The sequence below is a fragment of the Nicotiana tomentosiformis genome, chromosome 12, assembly GCF_000390325.3.
Source record: "Nicotiana tomentosiformis chromosome 12, ASM39032v3, whole genome shotgun sequence".
NCBI lineage: Eukaryota > Viridiplantae > Streptophyta > Magnoliopsida > Solanales > Solanaceae > Nicotiana > Nicotiana tomentosiformis.
The window spans coordinates 14,956,995-14,973,479 of NC_090823.1; positions in this window are offsets into that span (position 1 = coordinate 14,956,995).

A 16,485-nucleotide genomic window follows, 5' to 3' on the forward strand; every position below is an offset into this window, starting at 1 on the left:
TGTGAACGAGTTGGGCATCTTACCTCTGAGTTATTTTCATGTACCCTTTTATTATATTGTTATGAATTATTGCTGGTTATTGAAGTTGGACTCTGACCCTTGTCCCAACTCGTCACTACTTTCAACCTAAGGTTAGGTTTGTTACTTATTGAGTACATGAGGTCGGTTGTACTCATACTACACTTCTGCACCTTGCGTGCAGATGTTGGATGCTGATGTAGCTGCGTACGGAGGGAGCTAGATTTAAATATGTACCTGCATTCCAGTCATAGCTACCCCTTGATCTTGGTAGCTTTAGTATTTCAGATATGTTCATGTATATTTCAAACAGATTGTGTATTTTATTTTAAACCAACTTTGTAAACTCTATATCGTAGAAGCTCATGATTTGTACTCCCGGTCCTTGGAAAATTCATATATAAAAGAAGTTGTATTATCATTTCTTTTCTTAATAAATCTCATTAAATTGGATAGTTGTTAATTAGCTTACGTGATAGGTTGGGTTAGGTGCCATCACGACTAGTTGGATTTTGGGTCGTGACAAGTTAGTATCAAAGCTCTAGGTTCATAAGTTCTACGAGTCATGAGCAAGTTTCTAGTAGAGTCTTGCAGATCGGTATGATAACGTCCATACCTATCTTCTAGAGGCTACATGGCATTTAGAATAAAATTCCCATCTTTGTTTCCTTATCGTGCGACACGGATTCAGCTAGAAGCGTAACTCTTTGAATTCCTTTCACGCATTTTCATACGGATGTGAGTGCTCGGTATCAGCTGTACATCGACGACATGTGATTCGATGGATGAGGTGCGAGATGTAATTTTGGCATGCTGATGATAGGCCAGTCTAGAGGGCTTGAGGCCGGGTTTTGACCGTAGCTTGTGCATATGGATTTCAGATGTGTGCGCACGAGCTTTTGGGCTTATAAGTCCGGTAGTGTCCCTACTAATAGAAATTGTGGCTCGATGAGTGGTTGGATGACGAGGGTCACACTTTTGTCACACAATCAACCTTAGAAATTTTGCGGAGGGAGTTTCTGCGGCGCATTATGCGACCGTAGAATAGGTCTGCGGGCTGCATAACTACCGCCGACCCAAGCAGATTGTTTTCCAGTTTTTGGCACCAAATTATGCGGCCGATATGCGGACCACATATCCATTATGCGATTGCATACCCTGTTCCGAATCTTCATTTTTGGGGTTTTTAAACCCGACCCTATTTGGTTAAAACATATGCCATAGTCCATTTTTAGCATATTTCTGATATTTTTAGAGTGAGAAAGAGTTCTTAGAGTGGGGAAGTAACCTTCAAACTAATATCCAACAATTCTTGCTCAATCCTTGAAGATTATCAAGAAAGTCTTCATCCTAAAGGTAAGAGTCTATGCCCTAACTCTTAATTTCGAAAATCTACTAAAAATGGAGTAATTAGTAAGACAATTTTTCGGTGTGGGAGTCGTTACCTTGCATGCATGTGTTATCAAATAATGTAGGAAGGTTGTGAGCTAAAATGGTAGAGAATGGGTTGAGGAATGATAGAATCATTCCTAAAATGGCCTTAAAAACATTAATGCACACCTAATGTTTGATAATGTGCTCAAATGAACTAGAATCATGACCATCTTCCTAATTTTGGTCCAACTTGTTATATTTCTAAAATAGATCGAAGTGCTAAGAATTACGGAACGTTTTAAAGTTTAAGTAAGATCAATTGAGGTATGTTGGCTAAACCCCCTTCTTCTTAGAATCGAATCCCATGGTGTCCATGTAATTGGTGTAAGTCCTAAATTGATCATTATAGAATTGGATATTCCTAATGTGTTTGTGTTGAAGGATGTATGTTCAATATTTATTCTAAATTCTTCATCATGACATCTTTCCATTTGAGGATGTGTTCAAAATGTGGAATATATGTTAGAAATGTTAAGACTTCGTGTCAAGATCGAATAAAGGTTGTTATGCCAAATTGTATAAAAAGCCTCTATGTGCCTAAGATTCCCAAATTGCTCATATATGAATTTAATGTCTTGAATGGGAAGCCTTATTGTTGTTGATAATGATAATGATGTTTGAATGTGGAAAGGGAAATTGGAAATATGAAATACAGCCAAGTGCCAAGAATGACTTTATAATTGTGGCCACTAGTGCCAATGAAATGAAAGGATTTGGAAGAAGTATGATGTGAGTTGATTGACTGAAAAAGGTAATGTCTCGGGTGAGACGTCTTAGCCGATCGGGCCGTGATCGGACGCCATGCCACACATATGATGGTGACTGTGCTGGAAATGACAATTGATATTGTAGTTATGGTTGATGTCTCAAATGAGACGACCTAGCCGATCGGGTCGTGATCGGACTCTGTGTAAGAATATGGTGGTATTGTGAATTATGGTATATCGGCTCTAAAGATCAACCAACCTAATAACATGGAAATTGACTTGAGAACTTATATGATCCTTACTTGATGTTTTAGTATTGTTTCAAGCTCTTATTTAACTCAATGACTATTTCCCCTAGTATTATTATTCATTCTATTCAGATGGTGTTTAGTATTACATACTAGTACTATTCGATAGTATCAACGTCCCTTTTGCCGGGGGCGCTGCATCTTTAAATGGATACAGGTGGTTCCATAGTAGGCAGTGTTGATCAGCGATAGTGGTACATCCTCTTCCCAACAGACTTGGTGAGCCCCACTTCATCCTGGTGTCATGTATTGTATCTTTTGTTCATATTATTATCACATTTTGAGGTATAGCCGGGGCCTTGTTGCCAGCACTATGATAACTCACTTTTGTATCTTTTGAGGCTCCGTAGACACTATGTGGGTTGTACATAGGTGCTAGAAAAGTCAAACAGATTATGTTGTGTTTTGATCTCTTGTTCCACTCGAATCATAAGAATGTGTGTATCTTGAAACTTAAAAGTGATGTAACCAATGAGACGATCTAGTATTGTATATATGAACTTCCTACTGTCTAATTAATGAAATCATGTCTTCTCTTGATCATGGGTGAGTTGGGTAGAAAGTATCTAACAGGCTTGCTCGACCGGGTTCACTCGGTTGAGCGCTGGTCGCGCTTCCCGAGGTTGGGGCGTGACAAACTTGGTATGAGGGCCTAAGGTTTTAAAGTGTCCTAGGATGTCTCGGAGCCGTGTCTAGTAGAGTCCTTATCGGTGTGTTGTCGACCACATCTATAAGTTGGAGGCTACTTGGACATTTAGGAATAATACCCTTCTTTGATATTCTGGATCGTGCGATGAAACTGATTGTGAAACTGTTCCTCCTCTAATTTGTGCATTCCTTTAATTTTCGGTACATGGAACCTAAGAAGAGAGCAAGGACTGGCCAAAGAGCCAATGCCGCCTCAAGAGTGGCAGTTGATCCTTTATTTGATGATGCGGGTGAATACCCGAGGGGCGAGGATATTCCGCCGACTGGTACACTGCCCGATTCCACTTCACCTGACTAGGCCACACTAGTTCCTGCACCTACTGAGGGTGTAGCAATTCATCCAACTGATATTCCAGTCCCACCTCCATCCCCAACTTCCGATTCTAGTATTTTCGATGGGGATCTTAGGGGAGCTATCCAGATGTTGACACAGAAAGTGGCTTCTCAATCCCAGAGATCAAATGTTGCACCCACTTCTTCTAGCCAACAAGGGGAATATAGTGGTTCCAGGGTGAAAATGTTTCTTCAGTTGGATCCTCCGGTGTTCACGGATGCTAATCCCGAGGAGGTCCCATAGGACTTCATTGACGAGATTCATAAGACTCTCTGGGTTATGCGCGCTACTGAGATGGAGGGAGTGGAGTTGGTCACCTACCGCCTGTAAAGGGTGGCCTATTCTTGGTTTGAGCTGTGGGAGGACTCTCGGGAGGAGGGGATCCCTCCAGGGAGGTGGAGTGAGTTTGCCGACGCTTTCATGGACAATTTCTTGTCGGACGAGACTAGGGCAGCCCGTGCCGCAGAGTTTGAGAACCTTAAGCAAGGAAGTAAGAGAGTGTGGGAGTATCACATGGAGTTCGCACGTCTGTCTAAATATGCCGTTCTCACGTTGCCTACTATGGAGGCTAGAGTGCGCTGGTTTGTGCAGGGCCTTAGCCCCTAGGTTATCAATGAGGCCGCTACAGCTGCTTTGAATTCAGATATTAACTATGGGGAAGATGGTAGCATATTATTAAGCTACAAGGAACCGCAAGTTGAAGATTAGAATGGAGCAAAAGGGTAACAGCAAGGCCCGGTCCGCGAGCAACTTTGGGGATTCATTTGGTGGGGGAAGATCAGCTTTTAGGGGAGGGTCATCAACGTCATCCCAGTCTTTTGCTCAGTCTTCAGCCAGTGCACCGCCAGTAGGGCCCAGTCAGCAGCAGGGGAGTCATTTTAGGCCCAATCAGGGCAACAGGGGACCCCACTAGCAGGGCCGATCAGGAGGGAGATCCAGCAGCAGCGGAAGCCCCCATGCCCCTGGTGTGGGATGATGCACTTGGGGATATGCTACATAGACCTACCTATATGTTACGGGTACAGATTGAGGGTTCATATTCATAGGGAGTGTCGTTCATCCCACCAGGATGAGGGCAAGGGAACAATACAGCCATCCAGTTCTGCAACTGCTACATCTTTAGCACCCCCTCCAGCTCGAGGCACTCCAGCACCGACAGGGCATGGTGTAGTTAGGGGTGGTGCGTAGAGTTGAGGAGGACCCAACCGTTTCTATGCTATGAGTGGTCGCCAGAGCGTAGAGACTTCTCTAGATGTTGTTACAAGTATATTGACTGTCCAGTCTCATGATGTATATGCTCTTATTGATCCTAGTTCCACTTTGTCCTATGTTACCCCTTATGTTGCTATAAAATTTGGGATAGAACCAGAATAGCTTTCTGAGCTGTTCTCTATATCTACTCCGGTTGGCGAGTCTATTGTGGCTGCACAGGTTTATAAGGGTTGTGTTGTCCTAGTACGTAGTCAGGACACCATGGCCGATCTCATTAAATTAGGGATGGTCGATTTTGATGTAATTATGGGAATGGATTGGCTTTATTCATGTTTTTCCAAGCTCGATTGCTGAACTAGAACCGCGAGGTTTGAATTTCCAAATGAGCCAGTTGTTGAATGGAAGGGGGATAATGTGATGCCAAAAGGTAGGTTTATTTCTTACCTTAAAGCCACGAAGATGATTAACAAGGGGTGTATCTATCATTTGGTCTGGGTTACGGACATCGATGCCAAGGCACCTACACTCTAGTCTGTGCCAGTGGTGAATGAATTTCCAGAGGTCTTTCTTGATGAGCTCCCTATGATTCCTCCATACAGGAAGATTGATTTTGGGATTGATGTGATGGCAGGAACGCATCCTATATCTATTCCGTCCTACAGGATGTCACCAGCAGAATTATAGAATGGATTCATCCGACCGAGTGTGTCACCATGGGGCGCACCGGTTCTCTTTGTGAGGAAGAAAGATGGATCACTGAGGATGTGTATTGACTACCGGCAGCTCAACAAAGTCACAATAAAAAACAAGTACCCATTACCAAGAATAAATGATTTGTTTGATTAGTTACAGGGTGCTAGGTACTTCTTCAAAATTGATTTATGGTCCTGGTACCACCAATTGAAGATCAGGGAGCAGGATATTCCGAAAATAGCTTTCAGGAGCCGTTATGGGCACTTTGAATTTCTAATAATGTCTTTTGGGCTAACAAATGCCCCGACAACTTTCATGGATCTTATGAATCGGGTTTTTAAGCCTTTTCTCGATTCCTTTGTGATATTGTTCATTGACGATATTCTTGTGTATTCACAAGGTTGAGAGAACCATGTCAATCACCTCAGGGCAGTTTTGCAGACTCTTCATCAACAACAATTGTACGCGAAATTTTCAAAATGTGAATTTTGGTTCGCATCTGTCACATTCTTTAATCATGTTGTCTCTAGAGAAGGAATTAAGGTTGATCCTCAAAAGATTGCAGCGGTGAAGAATTAGCCTAGACCTACAACACCAACCGAGATTCGCAGTTTCTTGGGCCTAGCAGGGTATTACAAGAAGTTTGTGGAGGGGTTCTCTACTCTTGCCTCTTCGTAGACTAAATTGACTCAGAAAGCGGTTAAGTTCCAATGGTCTGATGCTTGTGAAAGGAGCTTCCAGGAGTTGAAATCAAGATTGACTACGGCACCGGTGTTGACCCTGCCAGGGGGTACAAATGGGTTTGTGGTATATTGCGATGCTTCAAGGATCAGGCTCGGATGTGTATTAATGCAACACGACAAGGTTATAACTTATGCTTCTAGGCAACTCAAGAATCATGAAAAGAACTATCCAACACATGACTTAGAACTTGCGGCAGTGGTTGTTTCATTAAAGATTTGGCGTCATTATTTGTATGGGGTCCACGTGGATGTATTCATGGACCACAAGATCCTTCAATATATTTTCAAATAGAAGGAGCTGAATCTGAGGCAGAGAAGATGGCTTGAGTTACTCAAGGATTATGACATCGATATTCTATATCAACCGGGGAAAGCCAATGTGGTGGCGGATGCTCTTAGCCGTAAATCTATGGGTAGTTTGGCTCACTTGGAGGCATGTCAAAGGCTGTTGGCTAGGGAGGTTCACCAGTTAGCTAGCTTGGGAGTTCGTCTTGCTGACTCCATTGAAGGAGGGGTAATTGTACAAAATAAGGCTGAATCATTTCTGGTCGTGGAAATCAAAGAGAAGCAATACGATGATCCATTATTGGTACAATTGAAGGAGGGGATTCAAAAACATAAAACTATGCCTTTTACTATTGACACAGATTATGGTACACTAAGGTAACAAGGGCGGCTATGTGTTTCAAATGTAGATGATCTCCGGGAAAGAATCATGATCGAGGCTCACACTTCCAGGTATTCCGTGCACCCGGGCTCTACAAATATGTATCATGATCTCAAGGAAGTCTATTGGTAGAAAGACATGAAAAGGAATGTGGCGGACTTTGTGGCAAGATGTTCGAATTGTCAGTAAGTGAAGGCCGAACACCAACATCCTAGTGGGTTGGCACATAGAAATTCCATATGTGGAAGTGGGAAATGATTAATATGGATTTTTTGGTAGGATTACCATGCACTCCGCACAAGTTTGATTCAATTTGGGTGATTGTTGACCGGCTCATGAAATCAGCACATTTCTTGCCAGCTAAATCTACTGACATAGCGAAACAGTATACTCAGTTGTATATCAAGGAAATAGTCAGGCTGCATGGCACTCCAGTTTCTATCATTTTCGACCGCTGGGCTCAGTTCACAACCAATTTGTGGTAGAAATTTCAGCAAGGTTTGGGTACTCAGGTGAATCTTAGTACAACCTTCCATCCACAGACCGATGGGCAGGCAGAGCGGACTATTCAGACGCTTGAGGATATGTTGTGTGCTTGTGTTCTTGACTTCAAGGGTAGCTGGGATGATCATTTGCCACTCATAGAATTTGCTTACAACATCTTCCATGCTAGTATTCAGATGGCACCATTTGAGGCATTATATGGTAGGAGATGTAGATCTCCCATTGGGTGGTTCGAGATTAGGGAAATTGAGTTAATAGGACCAGACCTCATGCATCAGGCTATGGAAAAGGTTAAAATTATTAAGGATCGGTTGAAAACTGCTAAGAGTCATCAAAAATCCTATTCGGATGTTCGTCGCAGAGACTTAGAGTTCAAAGAAGATGATTGGGTATTCTTGAAGGTTTCCCCCATGAAGGGTATAATGAGGTTTGGAAGGAAAGGGAAATTGAGTCAGAGGTATGTCGGGCAGTACAAAATCATTCAAAGGATTGGTCAGGTGGCGTACAAGCTCGAGCTACCACCCGATATGTCGTTAGTGCATCCAGTATTCCATGTGTCTATGTTGAAGAAGGTAGTTGGAGATAAGTCAGCTATTGTGCCGGTTGAGACCATTGAGGTTAATGAAGAACTGTCATACGAAGAAATTCCAGTTGCCATTCTTGATTGGAAAGTTTGAAAGTTAAGGAATAAAGAAATTGCCTCCGTGAAGGTGTTATGGCGAAACTAGCAGGTTGAAAAGGCTACTTGGGAGGCTGAGGAAGAGATGAAAAATAAGTATCCTTACTTGTTTGTATAATATATGTAACCTTTTTATAAAACTGTCGCCTATGAATATTTTTTGTATCACTTGTTCAGTTAATGTAAAGGTGCTTCTTTCTAAATATATTATATGGGAGGCTACAATTGGTGCTGTTATGAGTTATGTTACGTCATTGGTTTATGTATATGTTTTAAGGATGTGTTTCTGGGACTCTCTGAGAGGTGGATAGGCCTAGTAACAGGGGAAACTCTGGCGAAATTTTTGGAAATTTAGGGAGTTAGTCAAATTTGGGGCTGCTGGTGTGTGGTATGAAAACTAAGTTGTAGAAGATGCTAATAATGAACCTCGACCATCATTTGAGGTCGAATGATCTTAAGTGGGGGAGGATCTAAGGTCCCATGAATTTCTTCCTAAAAACCGGGGTTCCGTGATATCGCGGTTCAGACTTTTTGGATTGGACAGTGCGCTGGGGAGTTGAAGGAAAATATTTGGCAGAAATAGGAATTTCTATGGCCCATTATGCGGCCGCATAATCACTCTGCGGGTCGCAGAATGGCCACATATTGGAGAAGCTACTTGGGCCATTTTTATGTCAATTTCGCGGCCAGTTAGGCGATCACACAACCATTTTGCGAGCCACACTTTTGCCGCACAATCAGCCTTAGAATTTTTGCAGAGGGAAGATCTGCAGTGCATTATACGATCGCAGAATAGGTCTGCGGGCCGCATAACTACCGCAGACTGAGGTAGGTTTTTTTTCTAGTTTTTGGTACCAAATTATGCGGCCGATATGTGGACCGCATATCCATTCTACGATCACATATGCGACCGCATACCCTATTCCGGAGCTTCATTTTTATGGGTTTTTTAACCCGACCCTATTTCGTTAAAACATATGCCATAGTCCATTTTTGAGCATATGTCTAATATTTTTAGAGTGAGAAAGAGTTCTTAGAGTGGGGAAGTAACTTTAAACCTAATATCCAACAATTCTTGCTCAATCCTTGAAGATTATCAAGAAAGTCTTCATCCTAAAGGTAAGAGTCTAAGCCCTAGGTCTTAATTTCAAAAATCTACTAAAAGGGGAGTAATTAGCAAGACAAGTTTTGGGTGTGGGAGTTGTTACCTTGCATGCATGTGTTATCAAATAATGTAGGAAGGTTGTGAGCTAAAAATGGTATATAATGGGCTGAGGAATGATAGAATCTTTCTTAAAAGAGCCTTAAACACATTAATACACACCTAGTGTTTGATAATGTGCTCAAATGAGCTAAAGTCATGGCCATCTTCCTAATTGTGGTCCAACTTGTTATATTTCTAAAATAGATCGAAGTGTTAAGAATTTCGGAACCTTTTAAAGTTTAAGGAAGCTCAATTGAGGTATATTGGCTAAACCCCCTTCTTATTAGAACCGAATCCCATGGTGTTCATGTAATTGGTGTAAGTCCTAAATTGATCATTATAGAATTGGATATTCCTAATGTGTTTGTGTTGAAGGATGTATATTCAATATTTATTCTAAATACTTCATCATGTCATCTTGCCATTTGAGGATGTAATCAAAATGTGGAATATGTGTTAGAAATGTTAAGAATTCATGTCAAGATCGAGTAAAGGTTGTTATGACAAATTGTATGAAAAGCATCTATGTGCCTAAGATTCCCAAATTGCTCATATGTAAATTTAATGTCTTGAATGGGAAGCCTTATTGTTATTGATAATGATAATGATGTTTGAATGTGGAAAGGGGAACTGGAAATATTAAATACGGCCAAATGCCAAGAATGACTTTATAATTGTGGCCACTAGTGCCAATGAATTGAAAGGATGTGGAAACAATATGATGTGAGATGATTGACTGAAAAAGGTAATGTCTGGGGTGAGACGGCCTAGATGATCGGGCCGTGATCGGAAGCCATGCTGCACACATGGTGGTGACTGTGCTGGAAATGATAATTGAAATTATGGTTATGGCTGATGTCTCAAATGAGATGACCTAGCCGATCGGGTCATGATCGGACTCCGTGCAAGAATACGACGGTATTGTGAATTATGGTATATAGGCTCTAAAGATCACCCAACCTAATAACATGGAAATTGACTTGAGAACTTATGTGATCCTTACTTGATGTTTTAGTATTGTTTCAAGCTCTTATTTAACTCATGACTGTTTCCCCTAGTATTATTATTCATTCTATTCAGATGGTGTTTAGTATTACATACTAGTACTATTCGATAGTATCAACGTCCCTTTTGCCGGGGGCGCTGCATCTTTAAATGGATACAGGTGGTTCCATAGTAGGCAGTGTTGATCAGCGATAGTGGTACATCCTCTTCCCAACAGACTTGGTGAGCCCCACTTCATCCTGGTGTCATGTATTGTATCTTTTGTTCATATTATTATCACATTTTGAGGTATAGCCGGGGCCTTGTTGCCAGCACTATGATAACTCACTTTTGTATCTTTTGAGGCTCCGTAGACACTATGTGGGTTGTACATAGGTGCTAGAAAAGTCAAACAGATTATGTTGTGTTTTGATCTCTTGTTCCACTCGAATCATAAGAATGTGTGTATCTTGAAACTTAAAAGTGATGTAACCAATGAGACGATCTAGTATTGTATATATGACCTTCCTACTGTCTAATTAATGAAATCATGTCTTCTCTTGATCATGGGTGAGTTGGGTAGAAAGTATCTAACAGGCTTGCTCGACCGGGTTCACTCGGTTGAGCGTCGATCATACTTCCTGAGGTTGGACGTGACAACATGTAGCTATAAGGATGGTGGGAAGGTAATTGAGCTAATATGAGTAAACTCTTGGAATTGAATGCATTGTGGAGTGAAGGAAATCTTGTAGAAGAACCTTGGAGTCGAATTTGCACACCTAGTGTTTGATAAAATGCTCAAATGAGTTGATACCATGAATATCTTCCTAATTTATGTTCAATTTTGTTATGTCTCAAAGTAGATTGGGATTGATAGGATTTCTGGAACATTATAGTAATTTAAGGAATGCTCAAAGGAAGGTATGCTGGCTAAAATTCTTTCTTAGAATCGAATTCCATAATGTCCCCATAAGCTTCAAGTATGGTTGGTTCAAGTTCCTAATTCGCATGTTCCGAGTTGTTCCTAATAATTTAAATTATCTCGAGTAAACAAAGTGTTGAAAGTTGTGTTCAAAACGTGTTCCGAATGTTCCTATTACATTATGTTATCCTTCGAGAATGTGTTCACAAATAATATTTGTATTAAAATGTTATGTCTTTGAGAAGTGTTTCAAATGAATGTTATGATGCAAATTGTGTGAGAAAAACTCGATATGCTTAAGATTCTTAATTGCTCATATGCGTACCTAAAGTCTTGATTTGAAATGCATTATTGTTGATAATCTATAAAGATACTTCAAAGTGAAAGAAGTGGGTTGAAGATATAAAGTGTGGCCACCGTGCCAATAATGAAAGTTTTACTTGTGGCCAATGGTGCCAATAAAATGAAATGATGTGACAAACGTTATGGAATGAGCCTTGATACAATTGTTTCAAGATGACTTCGAAAATAGATTTGCCTAAAAGCTTATGTACTCGAGTCATGCCCAAATGTGGTTGTTTTTACTAATGCTATGCTTTGTAAGTATTTTCAATGTGTTTTAAGCTCTTACATATTCATGAGTTGAAATTGTGCATTGCACTTTTGGGGGAAAAGTATTTCAAGAATAAATGGTGTGTTACTCGTTAATGATTTTAACTTGCGCTTTGATTGCCAAACATTTTACTCAATTTCTTGGACAGAGATCCACTATGTTGACAGTATTCATTACAAATAAACTTAAAGTTTGTTTTTCGGAATATTCTATATGTTAATGTTTATGATGATGATCCTTGAATGTAAAGAAATGGAAGTGTGGAATGTGAAATAGGGCCATTGTGCCACGAAAGAAGAATCATATGTATGGACAATAGAGCCAATGAAATGATGATGTTGTAAGTGGTTGAAAGTACTAATGAATCTATATATGGTGTGAAAGGTTATGAGGATGCAATTGTATTTATGTTTACCTTGTATGAAAATCAAAAATAGCTTTGGGAGTATCGTTAGTCACCGAGGAAGGGTAGGTGGGAACAACCTAACCCCAAAACTACACGTGACGGTGTAGGAGTGCATTGTGATTATTCCCCGTATTTGAGATGAAATTGATGTGATAAGAATATTCCCCTTAATTGGGATGCGATGATTGCTAGCAAAAGGGTGATGTCAATCCACACGACATTGTGGTGAGATGACCTAGCTGATCGGGTTGATGGTAGGCTATAATCTCATGTTTTAGTCGATTATTATATTCTAATTTACTGCACTTTAATTGAGTTTGAGCGTTAAATGCTAGTGTTTTACACTGATTGTGTGTTTTATGCTTTGTAGGAGTGTTTCCGAGCTATGTAGATGTTATGGAATGAATTTGAGTGTTTTGGAGCTTTGATGTCTGAGTACAATACCAAGGTATTAAGCCGGGATTGCGTTCGGGGGTTGAGAACAACATCTGGATATCAGAAAAATCCATACTTAGAGAAACCCCAACTGTTGAGGCGCGTAGGGTGCCGAGGTAGGCCATTTACCTGAAGTCTGTCATAAATCAACTCTCTCAACTTCCCAACTAATGCCCCGCATGGCGTGTCACCCCATGCGACTCGCCTGTGCAGTCTTTACAGAGTTATTTTCCTATTTTGCTTGGGAGAAGGTGTTTTCATCTGGGCCCGACCCTACTTAGTATAAATACATGTAAAAATGTTATTTTATGGACTTTTGACACATCTTAGACCTAATTAAGCAAAGGAAGAGGTGGAGAAGCAAACACTCAAGGATTTCATCATTCAATCCTCATTCAAGACAACAATTTGGATTGTTTTATGTTTTCCTTTAACTTAAACATTGTTATGATGAATTACTCCATATTTGTGGAGTAGTTCTATTTAGGGTTTGATGTATTTGGTGTATTGATACTTTTTTGTGGATAATTAACTTTTGTTTTATGTATTGAATCATTTTGGATGTTTTAATTGTCATATCTATATTCACTTGTTCGTGTAATCGAGAGAGGCATAACTTGTGATATTGTTGCATTATATTTCGTTGGTTGAATTCATTAAATCATCTTAGTAATCGGAAGAGGCTAGTTGAATTGTTGATTAAACTTAGTTAGGAGGATAATCGAGAGAGGTTCTTCTAAATACCAATCCACTACGAATTCTTGCATATCTTCACGTGCTTAAAGTTGGTTCATCTTGTGACGTTGAGGCTTAATCGAGAGAGGAGTTTCTACTAATAAATTGAACTAATAACCAAGTGAATTCGAGAGACTCACTTGAACATTAGAAGTGAATTATCCAGATTTAAATCCCAAACATTTGTCTGGCACCTATCCTATCAATCCTATCATCTCCCAATTGATAACTTCCTTTGCTCAATACTTGCGTTGATTGTAATTATTCGATAGTTTAGACTCTTAGTTAATTTTATTTTAAATCACATAAATCTCCATTGTTGATCATCTTAGATAGCAATATAGAAACAAACTATGATAATACTGTCTAACTCCAATCCCTGTGGATACGATATTTTAATTTACTATATTCGACTAGCGAGCATATTTTAGTGTGTGTTTTGCGTTCATCAGTCGAGATCGCCATGTTGCACACATGGTGCTAATTATAATTGTGATTACACCTCCACCCGCACACATTGGGGTGAGGCGGCAGGGCCTCTTTCGGTAGAAGTTATTGTGATTGGATGTCTTTGGTGAGACGGCTTAGCCGATCGGATTGAGATCGGACTCCGTGCTAAAAGTACGGTGGTATTTTTATTGGATGTCTCTTATGAGATGGCTTAGCTGATCGGGCCGTGATCGGACTCCGCGCTAAATTCATGATGGTATATCAGTACTAAAGATCTCCCAAACAAAAATAGCATTATCTTCGTTTTTGATTATCATCTTCATAGTATTATCTTTGTATTTTGAAAACTGTTATGTTTTAACTTGGCATTTGGATATCATTGATCGTTGCTTATTGTTTCCATGGTTTTCCTTTCTTATATTGGCATTTTATTTTGAAAGAGGACATTTAGCTTTACATACTAGTACTATTCCATATGTACTAACGTCCTTTTTGCCGGGGGCGTTGCATCTTACAATGGATGAAGGGGGTTTATCAGAGGGCATCTTTGGTTCTCGTTAGCAGTTACTCCATATTTAGTAGGTTTTGGTGAGTCCTACTCTATTCCAAGCCTAATGTAATTTGATGTTGTACGTTGTGTTATGAGGTATAGTCGGGGCCTTGTTGCCGTAACTTCCATACTACTCTTATGTTGTACTTAGAGGCTCAGTAGACAGGTTGTGGGTGGTGTTTGATGTTGAAAATTGAACTAGAAGTGTTGGTATTTGGAAAATATGTTTTTCATTATACCTACAAACTTGTAATATTTTGGAAATTTTAAATGAAGCTGCGAATGGTAATGAAATGGGTGTTGTTTATGAAATCCTTTCAATGTTTAGTTAATGGAGTACATATCTACTCTATTCATGGGCAAGGTCGGGTAGAAAGTATCTAGCAGGCTTGCTTGACCGGGTTACCTTGGTTGAGCACCAGTCGCGCTCCCCGATGTCGGGGCGTGACAAACTTGGTATCAGAGCCTAAGGTTTTAAAGTGTCCTAGGATGTCTCGAAGCCTTTTCTAGTAGAGTCCTTATCGGTGTGTTGTTGACCACATATATAATTAGGAGGCTACATTGGCATTTAGGAATGTCACCCTTTTTCAGTTTTCCAGATCATGCGATAGAGCTCAAGATAGGAAGCTAATCTCCTCGTCATGTCTCATTGTCCAGATGAGTAGCCCACGAGGTCGAGGCAGCGAGGAGGGATTTAAAGAACCCGTTGCTAGGGGAAGTATACATGTTCCTATAAATGTCACGACGCCACCAGATCATGTGGTGAGAGCACCTAAGAAACGAAAGAGGGTTGTTTGTACCAATAAACCAGAATGTTTGATTTGTAAGAAGCGCCAATTAGGGACATGTTGGATAACTCTTGAAATATGTTATGGCTTTGGAAAGAGGGGGTATAAGAAGAACAAATGCCCTACGTTGGGTACACCCATCTCGGTCTGCCCGATATGCGGGAAGGCATATTTGGCGTCGTGTTGTAAGTATGCTCAGGAATGTGTTAGTAGTTGAAGGCTTGGGAAATTCCAAAGGCCCACACAACAACTTGGTATAGAGATTTTTACTCTCGCCGTAAAGGCCTGGAGGAAGGATAGGGGGATGCTTATGGAGTATGCAAAAAGGGTAAAAGTCAAGTCAGTAGGGCGAGTCAGTTTAACGAACCTCATCCCCGTTGCATGAACTGTAGGGGATATCATTCGGGGGTATGTCACTATGGTACCAATGTATGTAATGGATGTGGAGTCGAGGGGCATCAGTTAAGGTACTGCCCTTTCAAACTAAAATCACCAAGTAAGTCACTCCTTGCTATATCATTATGAACACCGCATAACCTTTCCTTGTTGTATTGTATATGTACACCCATATTGAAGAGCCTTCATAAACATGGTCTTAACAAGACGCTGAATCACAAAACATTGCATGTACTTACTTTCTGAATGAGACGAATTATTCGAGAAGTCTCTTTATCACAATTCTCTTACTTACAATATCTTGAGGAATTGAGTTCTATAATGATTTCCTTGAATTGAGTTATAACCCTAGGCTAATACTTCCTACTTGCTTCCATAATATTCTCAACAAGGGACTATATCTAATGAATTTCTTATAGAACCTTCTGATTAGAATGGATAACATATGCTCACTTGTACCTGTGCACACACCATCATAATATTTTCTACATGGCATCGAATCCAATGTAAAGCAGCATAGTGCTGAGATCCTTCTTGAGCCACTCTTTCTCTCTCCGGTGTATGTGGCTCCTATGGTTTGAACAATCGCTTTACTCCTTTGTGGATATTATCATGAAACATTTTCACTGTCTAGCAGCATGAGAGAATATCTTAGCACCCATCATATGTGTACTTGTCAATTGAAAGGGGTCACATTTTCGAATAAAGTTCCTCTGAAACTTGGGATCCTCACAAATTCGTAAGAGGAATATCTATTGTTCGCCCATCTCAGTATAACTTTCATGTCCACCTAGATCATGCCCCAGTGAGTAACTCACTTTATTCCTAGTATTGTATTTGCCCATGTTATAGCCTGGTATTGCCGCTTGAGAGTTATTATAGTAGAAACGTGTCCAGCTCATTACAAATGTTCATTTTTTGTTTACATCTCTACAACGTTTTCTAACTGTATTCCTTAGTTATTAAATTCATTGTGCTAGTTTCCCGACACTTGT